The sequence below is a fragment of the Folsomia candida genome, unplaced genomic scaffold (genome assembly GCF_002217175.1).
Source record: "Folsomia candida strain VU population unplaced genomic scaffold, ASM221717v1 Fcan01_Sc049, whole genome shotgun sequence".
Taxonomy (NCBI): domain Eukaryota; kingdom Metazoa; phylum Arthropoda; class Collembola; order Entomobryomorpha; family Isotomidae; genus Folsomia; species Folsomia candida.
In genome coordinates, this window is record NW_019091241.1 from 336,510 (window position 1) to 354,265 (window position 17,756).

General features: G+C 34.9%; 1 long non-coding RNA gene across 1 annotated transcript; it reads right to left on the minus strand.

Moving 5' to 3' along the window:
• Positions 1 to 9,593: 9,593 nt before the first annotated feature.
• Positions 9,594 to 11,344, minus strand: LOC118433379. Its single transcript, XR_004833352.1, has 6 exons — positions 10,891 to 11,344; positions 10,707 to 10,784; positions 10,548 to 10,626; positions 10,389 to 10,466; positions 9,879 to 10,308; positions 9,594 to 9,765 (listed from the first exon to the last, which is right to left on the minus strand). It is a non-coding gene; the product is annotated as an uncharacterized LOC118433379 (long non-coding RNA).
• Positions 11,345 to 17,756: the final 6,412 nt, after the last annotated feature.

Sequence of the window (17,756 nt, forward strand, 5' to 3'; positions counted from 1 at the left end):
GACGTATGAAGTCCTATTTTTCGAAATAAACAAACCTTTCTACAGGGATTTAAAAATTTCAAGTAAATTAAATTCTGTAATATACGTGAAGTTATTTTTTATCCTTTATTTTAGAGAACATTGAGAAACATAACACAGTTCTTGGTAAAATCGTAAACACCACGTAATTCTTGGTACCTGTAAAATCGGTAAATTATATAAAATAATTTTAAAACTTTTAGAAAGTAAAAAGTTACTTTGACCTGAGTAAGTTTGAAAACATTCAGTACCTAATTTTCCTTTCAAATACTTGCAAAATTCTGTAAGTTTACAGAATTTATGGAATTGGTTTACAATGTTACCAATCCCTGCGTGAACTGCATCATTGTAAATTTACAAATGTTTTCAAACATTTATATTTTCAGGAAAAATCGGTTTACACGCCTTTGTAAACTTTACCACAGTTTTTCTCCTACCACAAGCGATGCGCGTACACATGCGCGTGACAAATATATGATAATATCATATATTTGCAAATGACACCCAACGGAAAACGATATTGTATCTATCAAATTGGCAGCTGAAAGAGAAATATTTTCAAATTACACAAAGGTATGCAATTATTATTAGGCAATGAAAATAATCTCGGGTAGCATGTTGGTTGAATAAAATGCATCGCACCAAAGAAGTAATGACATGCAATTTCGTTGTGTTTTGCAAATTGTAAAACTTTGTAAACTTATTCATGTTGCATTGTAATTCTAAAATTCTCCAGTTGGTGTTGGGCTGGGTCAGTCTCACGTCAATTTTTATGCTTTCTCACTTTCACTCATGCTTTAACTTTCACGATGACGTTCCAACTGTGCAAAATAAAAAATGTTTTCTCTTTTTTGGGGTCTGTCTGGTGCAGTTTCATCTCGTCAAATATCTATCTTCATCTTAATTTAGTTGAGATAAGGTCCTTGCCACCCACTCTAAATAAGTTTTTGGGGAACGTTACTCCTCTGCCTAATGTATTTTTATATATTCGGGTTGAGTTATTATCTAATTTGAATTTTACAGCAAAAAAATATCTTGAAGGCTGACGTATGACGCTGAAGGTTTCAAAACTTATTGTCTAGGTTCTGAAAACACCTGTCTTGCACCATATGCAAATTATATAAGGAATAAAGATTTGCTAAAAATAAATATGCATATCCAATTCAAGAAGTTAAAAAGAAGTTTCTGGATGAAAAATGAATCTGGAATATGAAAAGCATCAGGCATGCGAATAATATAGCACCACCGATTCCGATTTATGACCGAAAAAAATCACTATACTTTAACCATCGTTAATTCTAAATAGGCTGTATATGTAAATATATGTTCACCCTGCTGTAACAGGCTGCCAATTCTACACAATTATTAAGTGTGTAGCCCAGTTACGTGGCAATGCTGTCACTAGTCTGGGATAAAGCCGTAAAAAAGTAGACAACTGAAATGACGAGTCATAAAGAAAGGAAAAAATAAGTAAATTTTCTCCTTTGCATCTCATTTGCTTTATTTTATGATATGAATCTCGCAGTGCAAAATCTACCCACAAATCTGGGCCAGGTGGGTCTCTATGCAAATTTGGGAAATAATATGCCCCACAATATTTCATGTCGTCGTAGTCGTCACTCGTCATCATTCCATTCCCATCCGAGAGTAATAAGCAGACTGCATTTCACAAAAAGATTTAAAAAACTCAAGCATAAAATAAAATATTAAAAACATGAAAAAGTCATTAATACACAATCCCATCAGACATAGAACGCTCAGAAACAAAATTATTTGCAAGTATAATTTTCATTAATTTATTTTATCGATAATCAATTCCTGCCAGAATTCTTCGGTTAGTTATTTAAGAATGTGACACACATAATACAACTACATAGTTAGACAAAATGATAAAAACAACCAATTTGTGCGTGATAAATTAATATTTTTGTTAAACAAAAATTTCACACCTCTCCAATAATTTTGATCATTTTTGGCATTAGTGATATCCTATATATGAGAATTGTAAAATCCCCCCTTGGTTACACTTTCTTACTCGTCATACCTCGTAAAAATACGAAAAATGCATTGTTTTCACTAGCTTGAACCCTCCCAAAAATCCACAAATTTGTTCAGATTTTGAAAATGTTTACATTTTTGTGGTCCACGTGTATCGTTCTGTCACCAATATGCAACCTATTTCGAATATCGTGCATACAGAATTTTATGAATTTCAAGGGGCCAGGTTGAACCTTCTCAAAGTTAATTACTGCATAGGACATACGGACGCCCTTGACGTTGAAAGTTCGCATTCTCCAGACACCCATTGCATGCTTTATGCACGGCCCCTAGTTACAACCCAATTCCGCAGAGTTGACGTTCCAAACAAAATAAATCAATTGTCGTCGTAGGAATTTAAATTACACGAGATCGTCTTCATTCTATCCACGTAGATTTGTACCCACGGTATCGAATTGCAGCACGAATTTGACCAACTTTCCTCAAAAACAGCAGACCAATAACACAATTATTTGTGTACACTTGAATTTTTACGATACCGTTTTTATTTTGTGAATATCCTCAAATAAACTTGCATATGCAGTGCAAAAGTAGTGCGTACTTGTTGGGCATCTTTTCGCAAACATTCATTCGCAAGTCTCAACATTTACACCCACCTAATTCCTCTTTTATCGAATATGCCACGGTCATCCTACTTGCCTTGCAGCCTACGGCACCCTTAGAAGGGAACCAACTTATGCTATAGGATGTTTGCCTTGCACAAAAAAACGCTCCGCTCATCCTTCCTTGACACGATATTTCCAACCTTACAAATCCAAAATTTAATAAAATGCCACCCACCCAAGGAACAAATAAAGGAGTGATGAATAGCTGCCATCCGACCGGAATGGATACATCATTCTGCCCGAGAGACAGTCGAAATAGAATAAATGCTACAAAAACCGCAACAACAAACAACACAGGAACAAAAGAAGACGAGTCTTTGCCATTTTTGGTGTGCGAATACATGATTTATTTCCGACACGTGATCTCTCCACCCACGACAGGAGAACGATGCCCGGTTTGCATTTCATTTATCTATCTCAGCACACTAAATAATGTGGGAACCATTTGTTTCCAGGTGGTAGAATTTGGTGATTTCAACAGTTATATAGAGTTTATTAAGTCAAAAATTCAGAGATATTCGTACAAAAGTCACCAAACTGGTAACAAAAATCATTTCCACAGCGGTGTACACTTACCACAAAAGAGATGCACCCCCTACAATTTGTACATATTTGATACCTCTATCATTAAGCAGGATAATGCTCACACTTTCCGAAACCCTGGCTGTTTTCTCAATTGGGAAAACATTATTCGAAATAGAGAAAGCCAATGACGTCCCACGAGTTATGTAACGCATTCCAAAATAACGGACGGTACGTGCATAACGTGAGTTCGGAGAAATTTACGCGTGTCATATGATTCCTTGATCCTCCTAACAATCCCATACACACTTTATGCATGGGCCCAAAAGATGCATACTTTTCGGTGCGGTCCTCGTGGTTGCGAAGAAGAGAAAGCATTCCCTCCTTTTTCGGAGAAAGTCATGATTTATAGCCCAGTTCAACTTTCTCTCTCGCTAATCCTGATTTGCATCGACAACGAATTTACACAGCCAATCCCACCAAACAAGAAAAGTACACTACACTCAAAATAAAATGGTAGCAAAACCAGTACGTTTAGACTCCCTCGGTGAAAATTTGGTAAGTCCGCAAAATTAAGAATTCTAGCAAATATGCCACCCATATAAAATAAATAAAATTCGGAATCCTGCAAAAAATAGGACACTTGTCTGCGACCAAAAGTGCAATAGAAAATTGGATTCTGTCCAAAATTGGAATTTTGCATGCATCTCTTGGCAGCCACAAGTCTGGTCTGGATTGTTGGCTGGACAGACGATTTGTCTTTGATTACATGTTTTCCTTGCTCTTCCCACATCGTCTCCTCGAGAAAAAGATCATTACATCGTGTCCACGTCTACTGCACGACTTTCTCCCACAAATACATCTCCTGCAACCAAACCGAGGTCGGGAGGACACACCAGAATGGCAACCAATCTGCGACGCAGACAAACACTGATTGGAAAATGGAAATCAAATATGTTGCATAACATTCTCCGCGATGAGAATAATCTCGAGATCTTGTTTCCTCTCGTCTTAAATGTCGCCAAGTTTTTAGCCAATCTTTCATTCTTATAAAACGAGACTGCTTTTTTCGATCTGCAAACCACTTGGACGAAATCTATTCCCAGTCCAATCACATACATCAATGTGCTAACCAACTGTTTACTGTAGTTTATTCACGTGTCGCAAATCATCAGTTGACCAAATTAGTTTGCATTTGTTGCAAATCAAATCCTAACAATCATTCGTAGTCACGTAATTAATTCGGACTGACTAAATTAATTGTAATGATGATATACAAATTTTAAACTTGTTTGTTTGTTTTTTAGTCCTTCATTCACGTCAATTGAGATCAATTCATTGCAAATTGGATAACTTTTGTCACTCTGCAACGACGAAACAAATATAGTATTTTAATTTTATAATGTAAATTTATTAATCTAAGATATGTTTTCATCGGAGTCTAGTGAGCAAAAAATGGTTAAATTATTTATTCGAAATTGTCACTTTGAATCTACTAAAATATAACTAAACTATAAATACTTTGTGATGGATCACATCCGCTTCATAATACCAAAACTGGTTTCACTTCAAGCAAAATTACTTTCTCCGTGACACTTTCCCTTGAAACGGATGAGAATAATCTCCCGTGAAAGTTGGGATGAGGCATGATCCGTTATTGCAAAAGTAAGCTTTGGAAGTGAAAGTGACAACATAATGGCCAAACCATGAACAAACAACAACACTCATCAAGGCCGAAAACCGGGTGACATTGTTGCATGGGTTGTTTTGGTTGAGGGCATAAAGTCTGAGATGAGATCCTAATGAGCAAAGTATGGAGTAATTATGAACACTAAAAGTTGGTTTACTTTTCCAAGTATGTCAGCATCCCCACTTCATAATTTAGTTTGGATTTTAGACAGAAATTTATACATGCATATTTAAACATTTTAAATTTCATCGTACTCACAGTGCATAAAGCATAAACAAAAATTTGAGGGTTACGAGTGTAATGGTCCTCTCTTCCCCAAATTATTGTTAGCATACAACACACATGTTACAACAAGAATTAGACCTATTTCAATGTAGTAGCGTTATTTAACTTGGAGAATTTAATTTGTGGATTCAGATCCTTACAATTTAATTGTCAATAAATAAGGCCGTCCAGTTCTATTAATTTGATTACGAATTTTCAGATTACATTTATTTATTCTATCACGTTCAAAACGTGGGTGATAAAAAATATTATGATTTCGTTGGTCCCTTCCTCAAAATGTGTGCTTTTTGGAATAAAAAATTAATTTAATTAAATTAAATACGGATGTTATTCTGAAAATCTTGGTATTGACGATCTCTGTAACCTTCCCTAATTCTAAATTAAACACGGAAATCATGAATCCAACACTTCCTTTATACTCAGCGAGTTGGAGCCTTGGGTAATTAGGCAGAGGAGAAAGGTGTCAGAAAATGTGGGAGAAAGCGTGGCGTCATTATTGAGTGGCTGCTCCAGTTTCCAGTTTGACCCAATGTCCATCTTTGTCACAATGTCACCCATTCATTTTCCACGAAATTCCGTCTCATTTCTTTCCCGTTGAGTGGAAGATGTTGCCACCATCACGAAAAGAGAAAGGCATTTGAAGGAAATGACGTCTTTTGACTCATTTAATTCACCACAAATTACCGATTTTTACAGATTTGAAAAGAACTTGGTCTGATAACCCACTGTTTCCACATAATTTAGAACACAATGTTGGAACTAGTAGATTTTTTTTCACAACTATCTTTATCAAATTTTTGTAGCATTTCTTACCAATGACTTATAATTTGATCCCAGTTGATCGAAAATATATGTATAAGTTAGATTTGATGTTTGTGTTACCAACATTGGGCGAAATAAATGCAACAAAGTCCGGTCGACTTCACTAGCTGACCTTGCAAGGAAAATACTGACCTGGTCACCTTACATAAAATATGTCATGGATTTCGAAAAAAATGGCCAACATTATCGTGATAATTAACATTAAAATTAACATTAACATTAAAAGAAATTCGACTTTGTAAATTATTAAATCAAATTCACTACATATCATATTTTTTACATAGTCCCAACGGGAATTTTACGTTTTTTTTTATAAAATGCAGCTGTTGCTATTCCTCACAAAATACGAAACAAACGACCAAAATATAAAACATTATATAAAAATATTACCAAAATTTGCATTCTTATCCACTCTACCTAGCCCATAATTTTTAAGAAGATTTTACACTGAGGAATTTATTTCAGTGCTGTGTAATAAAATTATAAGAGTGGAAGTGAAAGAATCAAAAAGGGGAAATTTCCATATATTCCGTTATGTGGGTCCTAGCATTCTTTTTGGCTTCGATACGAACCATATGCAATCTGGTCCAAACTAAGAATTAGAATGTTAGGTAAGGTTAGGAAGCGGTACCTCTATCAAAAGTCTACTTGGTTGCTGCAATTGTTACCGAATTACTTAACTTGCATAGTCGATCGATCGTCTTACATGAACTCAATTTAGATAAAGATGGAGATTTTGCGAGATGAGAATGCACCAGACAGACAGAGGAGATCAAAGAATTTAAATTAATGGGCAGAAATGCAAGGTTGACATGAAAGGTGAAATTGGACCTGAAAGTGAAGCAACGGACTGAGAAATAGATGTGCAGCTGACCTGAAATACTTCCAAGTTCTGACGTAACAGACAGAGCATTTATGTAACTAAAGGTTAGCTATTTGCTGCATTTTAGAAAAAATTGCATTTAATCGTGATTCACCTCCGTTCTAAGTGATATGCAATTTATTTTCATTTTACCCTCCAGATCAAAATCTCGAAGTAAAATGCTAGCTGACTTCCACATCATTTCAGTCGAAACTCGCACAATGGAAAATTATATTTGTTTAACAAAGCCAGGATTTTTTTTCTACCTAAAAAAAACTTTGTCAGGAGGATGGTATTCATGATAGAACTAAGAATAAAGTCTTCTTTTGTTATTTTTATTATTGCAATTTTTGTAACATTTACATAAATGCTCAAATTGCATGAATTCTCGTGTAAGAAAATACTTTTCCTTCTTTACGTAACAAATCCCTAGCCATGCGATATCTGTCACTTGTACAAATAAATGTGAAACAAAACCCACTTAATTATGATCTAAATAGGCTGCTTGGCAATAAAACGGCATAAAATTATTGTAAACAACTAAATAAACCAACCAAAAAGAAACAGAATTGCAGTAAACTTTTCAAATTATCTGTATTAGAAGCATAACACAAATATTGAATAATTGAATTTTATTATCAAAATTGAATTGAATTTAAATATATTTTTCATAGTTTGTACCTCTGGGAGTCATTTGTCATGTTGCGAATAAAAATAAAATACTATATGTACAAAAAGAGCATAAGATAAGCAAATATTTCGGCCAATTTGGATTCAAATGGGACGAATTTTAACCTAAAATTGATTTAAATAATAATATGTACATAGTTCTTAACTATTCTCCGAATCAAAGTAAAGCAATAGAAAAGTGAACGTACAGTTTACAAGATTTTTTTAAATTCTGACGTAGCAGGCAGAATATTTTTAAAAACTTAGCCTATTATCTGCCGCATTAGAAATTCCATTTCATCTCAGTTCTTGGTGAATAACAATTTATTTTTATTCTGAGAAGATACAAATCTCAGGGACTTAAATTAAATACGCGTTGACTTTCGCCGAATATTACTCAGGCTGCATTTCACCCGAACGTTGGACAATAGAAATTTTTGTGTTTGACAAAAGTGGGATTTTTTATGCCTGGAAAACAAGCCTTCTCAAGTACAAGCCTTCTCAAGTACATTGTTTTCACGACATGTCGGGAAGTTAATCACATTCTGAAATAAGTACAGTACAATGAAAGTTAAGTCGTATTTTGTCATTTACTTTGTCATCCACTCTCGAAAGCCAAAATGTAAGAATAGACCGTTATTTACATACCTACATGATAATTCTCTTCACAAAAGGGAAAAGTTGTTTTTGAAAAAGGAAAAATCGGGAACAAAGAAAATAGAAAATAATCACGCCAAGATTTATCCTCACTTACCACACATTTACATTTTTCTTTCAACTCGACTAAATTTTCACTCGAACATTTTATTATGTTCTCTACCTTGTCTCGCTATCACTCTCACGCTCATCCGCAGCAAGTGGTAATGGTAAAAAAATATTCTGCATCTCTTCAACGTTGGCAATCATTTCTTAAGGTGCGGTAACAATAATTGGGCATCAATTTTTAACTTTCTATGTACGTCCTGATGAAAATCTTGTCACTGAATTGTTCAAGTGATAATTTCTTATCCTCATGCAGCCCTCCATGGTTTTCTTCCCTAAGAAAGTTTGGTCGGAATGAGATGAATATGGAGGAATATGAAGGGGGCGAATTTGCATGGAGATGAAAATATGAAAATAACCGGAGGGATTACATCTCTCTCGAACCTCCGTGGCAAAAGACGCCGCATGAGGAGGCGGGATAAAATATTGTCAGCCAACTATGCAAAGTTGGGTTTATTTTGTGCTGGCATATTTGTCGTTTGTGTGAATGGTGTGATTGGAAAATATGAGATTACTTTTACTAATTAATCTGGTTAAAAATGTAGTAATTTGCATGAGCTGTAATGCAATGCAATAATAACAATGTGTGAAGTGTGAACAACAGCAAATATTCTTGTGTGTACGACTTGATTCCCGTTGTTCCTCTCTCTTTCCCCTCCAATCTCTTAATAATCCTTTTCTTTCCAATCTCCATTCTTATATGGTACATAATTGCTACTAAATACGACAGCAGACTTTACTAGCAGTATACGTACAAACTACAACGATTCTTTAGGTTCTTTAGGCTCTAGGTTAGACGATTAATAAGGCAGGATTATTTATTTCAAATTTCAATGTGACAATTAATTAACGATGTTTTTCCTAATTTCAAGAGCGGTCCGTTAGTTAGAAGAGTTACCATCGTTTCAACAATATACGTACAAACAAGGACGATTCTTTCTCCACTCAAGGTTAGACGCTTAATTAAGTAGGATTAATCAGTAGTGTACTGATTTAAAGATTGAACTATTAATCAACAAGACTATTTCTCTCTCAAGGTGGTACAATCAATTAAATTTTTCCTCTTCTGGATCTCTCGCGGCTTGAATACCTGACATGGTCTTATTCTACTGATTCGATTGCGAAGACGAAAATATTTCGCGAGCTTCCCGACAAACTTGACCAGCTTCTGCTTTTATAAAGAATAGAATGAAAATATGATTCGATGATGATTCGATGCCACGGACGAAATAAATCAGCTCTCTGCAGTTTACAGTGTAGAACAATATCAACTGATGACTTTTATTTATTTACTATTGTTATTGATACAAAAGTTGAGCTCTTGTCTGACCAAAACTTTTAGATTGTTTATATAGCTGATTATGTCTCTTAACTAATTGATATAACTTTGCTATTACTATTAGTTGAATCATTGAATTTTTGTGTTGTATGCACTCAGCCTTGCTTGTCACCCACAAATTGATTTCTTCGTCCTTTAATATTAAATTGCAAATATTTAGTTGCAAGTTAGTGCCCTGTGAATTAATTCTAAAGATACATCCTAGCCGAAACAGCTTACTAAATCCTACTAAATTGAGATTCGAACCTTCAAGGAAAAAAATCAATCTTTACACGTGTAATGTGGACAAGAGGAGAATTCTTGCAAATTTATGGCCCCTTCCTAGCCAATCCTTATCATTTGTACGTGTTGACACGATGATAACTCTTGCTAATTAACAGACCGTCCTTGAAATGAGAAAAAATATTGTTAATTAATTGTGTGACCTTGAAAGTAGAAATACATAATACTACTTAATCACTAATCTTACCTTGAGTGGAGAAATAATCCTTTTAATAATATACGAATAATGTTCACACGAGGAGAAACGAAAAACACTGTTACGTAATTGTCACATGAAAGTTGAAATAAATAATCCCACTTAATTAATTGTCTAACCTTGAGTGGAGAAAGAATCGTTGTAATTTGTACGTATACTTTTGAAATCAAGAGAATTCTTGTTTATTAACGGCTCGTCCTTGAAATGAAAAAGAATGTTGTTATTTAATTGTCAAATGGATGTTAAAATAAATGATCCTATTTAATTAACCGTCTTACCTTGAGTGGAGAAAGAATCGTTGTAGTTTGTACGTATACTATTGAAACGATGATAACTTTTATAACTAACGGACCGTCCTTGAAATTAGGAAAAATATCGTTAATTAATTGTCACATTGAAATTTGAAATAAATAATCCTGCATTATTAATCGTCTTACCTAGAGTGGAGAAAGAATCGTTGTAGTTTGTACATATACTGTTGAAAAGATGATAACTCTTGCTACTTAACGGACCCTCCTGGAAATGAGGAACAATATTGTGAATTAATTGTTATCTTGAAGGTTGAAATAAAAAACTTATTAAATTAATTGTCTTACCTTGATTGGAGAAAGAATCCTTATCTTTGTACGTGTACTGTTGGAACGATGATAACTCTTTTTAATTAACAGACGGTCCTTGAAGTGAGGAAAAATATTGTGAATTAATTGTGCCACCTTGAAATGAAGAAGCTGGAAGAAGTAACCATGTATAGTCGGAGACTTAAATGAATAAGAATCTTACCAAATTATTTGTGTTATCTTGAAATGAAGAATCACAATTATTTGTACGTGCAATCTTAGTTAATTATTGATTGATTTATTTATTTCAATTAATTATTTAATTAATTACGTTAATTATTGATACGTTTTAATTATTGATACGTTTAATCTTGGTGCATTATTCATACGTGTAATCTTAGTTAATTTATTATACGTTTAATAATTAATTAATCAATTGGCCGACATTGAGAGAGTTGTTGTGATGAGAAGGAAAAATGCACTACGAAAAGCAGAAAATGGTGGTGGTTGTGCTGTGTGCGGTTGCAGCCGAAACTGCCAACCCGCCAGTGACGTCACGGAGAAGAAGCAGCTCCAGCCAATAAAATCACTTTAGGGGGATCGCCATAAGGGAAAAAAAATACATGTAACGTCCATTCTTGAGGGGTGAAATGCATGTTCGTTGGCTTCCAGCCAGTCCACTGCGCATTGGTAACCCTCATAGGAGTACTGCTTACTCGGTACTGGGTTATTTCTGTGAGAGCGGTATATGCAAATAATTTGAAATCTACTTAATTTTGCTTACAATATAAAATTTTATTAATTAATTATCAATTTTAAAATTTCATTTCTCTCCCCCCTAAAATAGCTCTAGTAATTCGTCATCCGTAATATTGTGATCTGAAAGCAAGACGGAAAATTCGAATCAAATTTATGAGAATAAAATTTATTGTACGATTTGAAAGAATTTCTTAATTATTTATTTACCCTCAATTTTTTTTTACGTATTCTTGTAATCCAAATTGCAGAAGACGTCCTTGCAATTCTTGTGCTCCCATTTTCGAGTGGGGGTGGTTAGAATTAAATGGGGGTCAGAAAATAAATAAAATTCCACTGCCAGAATTACACTCGCAGCGTATGCGGAAGGCGGTTGAGTGGGAACTGAGGATGAGTGAGTTGCTTTGTGGCTTACCAGCCAACCTCCCGCCCAACTCAGATAACTCTGCCACGAGTAAAATATACATTGCCAACTCTTTATGGAGTAAACACAAGAAAAGTAGGCTAAACAGAGTAAAGTTTGGGCAAACCCGGTGAAGGGTTGGCCACTTTACTCTGTGTAGACTTATTAATACCCCGTACAGTGTATGCAGGCAAGTAACTCAGCGCTGAGTTAGATACATTTCTAAGAGTGTAATCATACAGTGTGTTAAGTGTGAATAGTCGAGTTTGCTTGGTCGTGAGATATGGGAAAGGTCAGCTCCAAACTGATCCCGTAACCTGAAACTGTCTGGTTTGGCATTCTCCATCCGGTCTCAACACTTGGCTTTTTGCATATTGGACACTTTATGTACTACTTTGTTTCTGTCGCGTCGTCAGGATTTTTATGAGCATGTATTATAACATACAGCAGAGCCAGGTTGCTCACAATATCTAATAGAATTTGTAATAATATGATAAACTTGAAATATTTTTAGGAGGAAAGTTAACGAAATAAAAAAACAACAATGGGTGCATAAGGAGCAAGCAAGTTGTGGATCGTACAATACTGTTTCCAGTGGCAAGTACTGTACACTCAAAATGCATATTACGTTTATGTAGATAATTGTCAGTAAATACAAATAAGTAAGAAGCTCCCCCACGACAACAATGGTTTCGGCGAAAATAACGTTTTATTTTTGAAAATTGTGATCTTTAATTTCCTCATTAAAGGTTATTGAGTTTGGTGATTTTCTTAATTTTGTCCGATTACGTGGCCGAAAACTATTTTTCGTCAAAATTTTAAACCAATTAAATTATATTAAACTTGATTTCTTTTATTAATGTTTTTTACGCTTAACTTCATGATTCGTTCAGTTATTCGGATCAATATGAATCTTTATTTCTTCCTCATTCTCATCTTTATGCTTTATGCCCTTTGGCAAGATTTCGAGCACAATTAACAACAAAAAATCCTGTCCCCACATTCCCTCTGGTATTTATTCAATTTATTAAATAGTTTAATAGTCACTAGTTCCTCAAAGTTTGAAAATGAATGGATTTACGCGTTCCCCAAATTGTCAGGCATCCCTCAACACGTTTAACCTTCAACATCTAGAAAATTCGAAATTTCTTGTCAAAATTTCACAAGTTTCGTGCCATGCTCGCTCTGTTCCATTCCTAATAAAAAATTGCTCCTTCCAATTGTTTGCGGCATTTATTTCAGATCTTTCTTACCAAGAAAAATATTCGCCCAAATTTTCTGCTCGTTTATAATAATGTGATTTACGAGAATACTTATTTATTTTCAAAGTCGCACCACCCAACTTTTCACCACTTTCTCTCTGATTTATGGACGACCCCCCACCAACCACCGCAACAAAGACAGACCTGTTTTGTGGAGAAAGTTTGGTTAAGTTTTATTATTTAGTTTGCATTTGGGGTTGCGATGAGCAGGGTTCATTCAAAAGTGTTCTTGTGATAGTTACTCATATTTCTAATAAAACTTGGTGTTTTTAGTTTTTTGAATTTTAGTTATAAATGTCACAGACCAGCCAGTGTGATTCCTCTGAATGATCAAATATCTGCCAAATCATCCATTAAAGGATGTTTTCTGGATGCATTTTCAACTATTTTTTAGATTTCTTAAATAAATATAAATTTAACAATTGTTTTATTCATAATTACCAATTAAGCGCATCTTTGTTCTTTAATTTAATAAGAAAACTTTACTTATTTGTATATGGAGCCCAAAAAGCGAGAATGTAAACACAAAAAGACACAAATCGTACATCAAAATTTCTCAAAAACGCATGGTATTTTACTTCCATGCCAGGGTTCCCGTTTTAAGCCAAGACTGTTCTCAATTTCCCCACCAGATTTATTTCACCCTGCCGATTCATACTTTCTCGCTTTTGATCTTCATCTGGGCCTTCCCCGGGGAGAAAGCTGCCACCCGGGTATTTAGCCAAAAAGTTGTTGTCTTCCACTTTACTTTAGTTCCCAAATCAACAATAGCATCCAAACAAACTTTCCAGTCAACTTGGTAACTAACTAACCAGACCAAATGCCGACACTGCTGCGAGCCAAATGAGGGGGGAGAAAATCAAAGAACAAAGTTCCCAGACTAACCACAGCATTCTCAAACATGTCTCAAAATAATGTTCGAAATCAGTTTAAAAATCGATTAGAAAGTGGATTACAGAAAAAAAATTAAAAATAACTTCCCCTAAAAATAAAATTCTGAAAACATCCCCCAAAAAATCGTATCCATCTCCTAGAACCGATAAAGAAATTGGGTTTGCTAAAAAAATAAACTTTCACTTTACAACTTTTCATCCCAAAAAGAGTAACAGCAGATTCTGTTACAAAGTGGAAGTCGAAAACCAGACTTGACCAGAGAAGTTTGACTTTCACTTTTTTTTCTACTCCGTCACACTTTCTCCCACAATTTGTACGACACCGAGTAAAACATACAACCAACCACATACTCCCGGTCTGTTTAAGTTTCCTAGTGAACTTTCACTTCAAAACGTGTAGTAATAACAAGAGTCATGTCGGTGTCATGTGGTTAGTTAGTTGGTTCACATGAGGAGAGAAAGTCGACTTGTTTGGTCTCGATTTTTTCTTGGGATGAACGCCCTGGGTGTTGTTGGCGGAACACGGCACTTTCACTCCCCTCCTACCACGACGAGATGCTTCATCGCCGAACAAAAGTGCAAACTTTGTCATCCTGTCTTCGACTGAGCAAATACTTACTTCGGGTTTTAGCTCTTCTTTATAATTTTCAAAATTTCGTAATTTTTTAACTGAACTTCTTTTTGACTGAACTGTTACATCTGTACCCTTATTTCGTAATAATTAATACTAAAGCATTACACTGACGACGCTGAGGTAAAGCAATTTTTTGCTTTTCTTATTTTCCTGTCAGGTTTTGGTGATACAATTGCAAACAAATCTTTGAAAAGTGATAACACGGACGGAATTTGTCCGGTTTGATGAAATTTGAGCCGAAAATTAATTACGAATAGGATATAAACTTTTGGAAGCAAGTTGAGAATCTAACTATTCATCAGGGGAAAAAAACATCCCACAAAAATTCTCTCTTCCCTACGCACTCTTAGAAACATTATCACGAGTGGGCACTTTATATCACTCCTGAGCGGCGTGTTTGGTAGAGATACATATTTTCACCGCTGGTGATATTATTTCTTCGAGTGTATGAACAAGCAGCCGGAATTTCAAATATTTAAAGTTAAAGTACTTATAATCTGATACCGATATAAAACGCTCAATATAAAAAAATAAATAAATTTAGTTGAGCTGATCTCCCTCTTATTGTTTCCACTCCGCTTTCTCTCCCACTTTCTCCGCGATGATTGTCTCTCTGTCGGGGAGATTTGGCCCATCGTGGCTTAGGCCCTAAACTCGTGTAAACTTATTTCCTCTACTTCGTTTACCCCAAATTTATCTCGCAGCTTAAACCACTCTCCTACAACAACTGGTCCATTTCTTGTCCACTTTAAGATTATCGAACGTGACAGTTATCTCTGCGTATTACTTGTCTGGATGGATCTTGTCCAAACAAAGCGTAGATATCACGCATTAGTTAGAATTCGTTTCTTATCTCGTCGTAAAAAGGGGGAGAATTTGTCCGTTTTGTTGTTCTAATCTTAAAGAAGAGAATAACGGGCGCTGTAGAGATTTACCAGAATTCAGAGAGTTAATACCTCCTATGTTAAAACGAAGAAAATAACAAATTTGTGAGGAAAGCGATTCCCTCTTCCCTTTGTGAAACTGAAACATTATCATTTCTTGTTTCAAAATTAAGAATATGAAACAATTTAATCTGCACTCTAAATTTTCATAGTACGATTGCATGACTGTATTATCGACGCCAAAGCCTCGCATTTTTAAATTCTTTGGTAAATATTACGTATTTTTAAATCGAACCAGTTTTTAAGCAAATTTGCATTAACTTTGAATAGGTTTAACGCAAAGATATCCACTCCCATGTGAATCAGCTAACTGGAAAATTCCGACATAGCGAAAATTTTCGGAATTAAAAATCCACTTGTTCCATAACCAGCCATTATTAAATAACTCATTCCTACCAAATTTCATACGTTTAAAAACTGTCAGAAAAAATAATGATGTTCATAATCTGCGTAAACTTAGAAAGATTCGAGAGCGAATTTTCCTTAGAAATGTGTACCAAGTCAAATTTTGTGAGCCTATTGAACTCATTGATTGTTTTTCAATGTTACCAAGGACTGCGTGAATTACCTCATCATTTGTCATTGTCGTCTAATTTCCTTCTCAACATTAATCTGCCCAATTAAATGAAACTGGTTCCAGAACCACAAACTAATTAGCCCGCTGTGTAAACATACATCATTAGAAATAGTAAAATCGATTCCTCGATAAACTATAGGCACGTTGATTGAAAACATGTATTACTGAATTATTTGTAGTGTAGTCATATCTGGAAACAACGCATGGAATAAATAAGTTCGAGTAACAACGCATGAAGGACAGCTTTATCAATCATAAAAAGTAGGAAAGTAGTGTGTGCTAGGAAAAGTTAGTGAAATCGATTTCCAATAATTGGAATATGTTTGGCACGGTTTAGGTCAACACTTTAAGCGAGATAGACATCCGGTAACAAATAATAATCAATCTCATCTCTTTACTTCAGGGTTTCTTATCACTAGGTCAATAATTTCGGAATATTTGGTTGAGGAAATATTTCCTAAACCACGAGGCAACATCTTCATGTACAAATACACAAGTGTAAATTTATATTATTTTTACCGTACTAGATTTCAGTATCTACTAAGGCGTTGATTGTACACAGTTTAATAAATATATTCTCAATGACTTCGTAATTGAGCAAGTTACCGAACACCCTCACAAAATCTCAATTCCATCAAAATTTAGAAAAATTCGAATGTTTAACATGCTATTATAAATTTGCTCGACATAATGTCGTGTAGTTACTACAAGAAATGTTAAAAAAAAATGTTAAAATGTGACAGTTTTACATCGCCAGGACTCAGATTTCTCTGCTTTTCAGCCTCAGATGGCGACTTCTTGCCATAATTTCGTAGCAAGTTGTCTCATCCCCACAGAGAACGGACTCTGCTAGGGGCTGTACACAGTGACATTGCCATTCCGTATGGCTGGGCTCACCCTGTCACGAGACAGCACCTACCCCGTACTAACACCGAGCCGAGTAGGATTAGCAATAGCTTCCCGGCCAGAGGAATCGAACGTGTGACTGCGTGGTGACAATCCTACCCTCGTACCTCTGAGCCATAGGGCCTTGCTTAAGGTGAATAAGAATCTTCCGATATTAGTTTAATTTTGCCGTGATAAAAATCAATCTTCTCACTAAATGTTTGGACAGTTTTTATGATAAATCGTATAATAAACATATACGAAGACACGAAATGCCCGTAGAATTTCTAGCAGTTTTCTGTTTTAATTTTTTTTAATATGAGTTAAGTTCTAATAAAAGAAGCTTTACACAATTTGGCCGCTTTGTACAATCATCGACAAAGTTTGACATGGCATACAAAATTACGATAACTCTCCACATTCAAAAATTACTATTTATATCATCACGTTTTTTTAAAATCCACCTCGATTTTTGTATGAAAAAAATTAGCACAATTCTCAAAATATACAACGCAGCATTTAAGGGCCCGGGGGAAGTTGCTTAGAAATCACGTCAACTTTGACAATAAAATTCAGCAATGCGCAAGAGGGCACATTTTTCAAATTATGTTTAATTTGTTAATCATATCTTTAGATTTTACTTACATTTTTTTTGACAATGTGCCCTCTTGCGCAGTGGAGATATTTGGTCATAAAGAGATCACAAATTGGCTTAGAATTGCAAAATTGATGGCA